This window comes from Aythya ferina (assembly GCF_964211825.1).
Source record: "Aythya ferina genome assembly, contig: HAP1_SCAFFOLD_29, whole genome shotgun sequence".
Lineage (NCBI taxonomy): Eukaryota > Metazoa > Chordata > Aves > Anseriformes > Anatidae > Aythya > Aythya ferina.
Window position 1 is genome coordinate 4,081,588 of NW_028181463.1, and position 2,371 is coordinate 4,083,958.

The window sequence follows — 2,371 nt, forward strand, 5'->3', positions numbered from 1 at the left end:
TACATGGGTTGGCGAGGAGTTAATTAGGCTCCGTTGCTTTGATTGTTAGCAGTCTCCTTATAAGGTTCAGTGGCAGAGACAACAGACATAGCCATGAACACAAATATCTCATAAGGCAGCTCTGTAGGAAGCTGGCCTGGTTCCTGGTGAGCAGGCACCACTGCTCGTATGGCATCCCTCGTGGTGCCTAAGACCCTCCTCAACCTGCGCACTGCTCACTCAGCAGGGTCCCAGTCTGCCCCCATGTGTGGGGTTCCTCTTCCTCTGCTGCATGACTGGGCTCTTCTTCTTGTAAATGTCAAGAGGTTTCTCAAGGCAAAATCCTTCAGTTTCTAAAGATTCCCCCACACTGATGCTCTATTCTGTCAGCCATTCATGGCTGCAAGCAGACAGTTCAACCTTTGTGTCATTTTGCTATCTCTGAGAAGACAGCAGCATCAGGAGCTGCAGGAAAGTTTGGATAATACAGGAGTAACCAATTGAATGGAATTGCAGCACAGAGTCACAGAAGGTAGGGGATGGAAGGCTGCCAGGTTCCACCTCTTCTGTGCTTCCTTCTCATGCATGCCGCCAGTTTGTCTGAAGCAGTGTCCAAAATGTTTGGGGCTCTGCAGGTGAAAATTGGAAGGGCCAAAGACAAGGTGGAGCTCAATCTGTATATAACTCTCAAAGACAAACACTGCTGAAAGAAATACTTTAAAAAAGGAGGATTAAGGAGAATCATCATCCTTTATTGGATGTGGGGGAAATCTGGTAAGGATCTCGAGATAAGGTAAAGGCTGAGGTACTTAATTCATTCTTTACCTCTGACTCTACCAGCAAGACCAGTTGTTGCTCTGGACATTTCTTCCTCCTCATGGACAGTGCCAACATTCCAGGGCACGCTTCGTGGGTTTTTCTCCTCCCCTTCTCTTTCCTACTACCAAAGTAAACTCCATCAGGGTGGAAACCAATCCCGAAGTAGGCATCCCAACCCAGCAGGCTCCTTGTGGCCTCTCAGCCAACCAGACACAAGTCACCTCAGCAGCAGCTTCCAAGCCAGGGGCCTGCTGCTGGCCTTGCAGCTTCTTGGCTAGACATAGCCAAGCCTTGTGCCTGCTGCTGCCCACTCATGGACTCAAGCAGAAGGGACAGGACAACCCATGTTGGGGCCTTCTTTCTGCCTGGGTCCTCCTGGCTCTGGAGGCAGAGGGGATCCCCCAGTCAGCATGCCATGCAGCTGCCTTGTGCTGGCCTAGCAGGGCCACTGGCAGGTGTGAGCCCAAAAGTGCAGATCCCAGGGAGAAGCCAAGGCTGACCTGCCACCTCCAGACACAAGTGACCTCACAGTCCCTTTGCGTGACACGTTCCTGGTGCTGCCCTATCAAGTGCAGAGACAGAAGTGACCTCACATTCACTGCCACAGTCACATTCCTCCTGTTGTGGCTGGAGATGCTGAGGCAGAGCTGAGCTCATCAAAGCATTCCCAGTTATTTCCTCCTTGTGTCCCACAAACTGATCAGATCCATGGCCCCTCACATTCAGCTTTGAATGCCATTTGACTACACAGCAACCTCAGTTCCTGCCTTGCCCCAAGGTGCCAAGCGTCTTAAGGTAAGGTTTAGGAGGGGTGTTGAAGCTGAGAAGGTTAATGCACAAGTACAGGGACTTTCAATGTTATTTGTGCATGTATGGTATTAGGGACTACGGCTCACCTATCTGAATTAAAGATTAAGGAATAATTAGTTTTTTGTGTTACCGAGTGTTTGGTATTCTGTTTAAGGTGTGACATCTGTGGTTAGGGTATTGTCAAGTTTTGTGGTCTAGGGTTTGTTTAGCTCTGTTAAGAAGAATGAAGTGATCTTTAATGTCCCTTTGAACCAAAACCATTCTATGATTCTGTGATCCCATGTTTCTATGATTATCTGTGACACTGCTACTGTTGTCCATACAAAGCCCATAAAGGCTCTCCTCAGAGATTTTAACCAAGATTTTTGGTTAGTCCAGCTGGCATCCTCTTACAAGTAGTGTCCCCCAGGGGTCAGTACTAGGACCTATCTTGTTTAAGGTCTTTATTGATGACCTAGATCAGTAAGTCTACAGATGACACCCAGTTGGGAGATAGTATTGATCTGCCTGAAGATCAGGGTCGCGCACTTTGGCCACAATAACTTCATGCAACGCTATAGGCTTAGGGCAGAGTGGCTAGAAGACTGTGAAAAGGAAAAGGATCTGGGAGTGTTGATGAACGCTCGGCTGAACATGAGCCAGCCGTATGCCCAGGTGGCCAAATAGGCCAAGGGCATCCTGGCTTGTATTAGAAATAGTGCAGCCAGCAGGAGCAGGGAGGTGATCATCCCCCTGTATTCGGCTCTAGTGAGGCCACACCTCG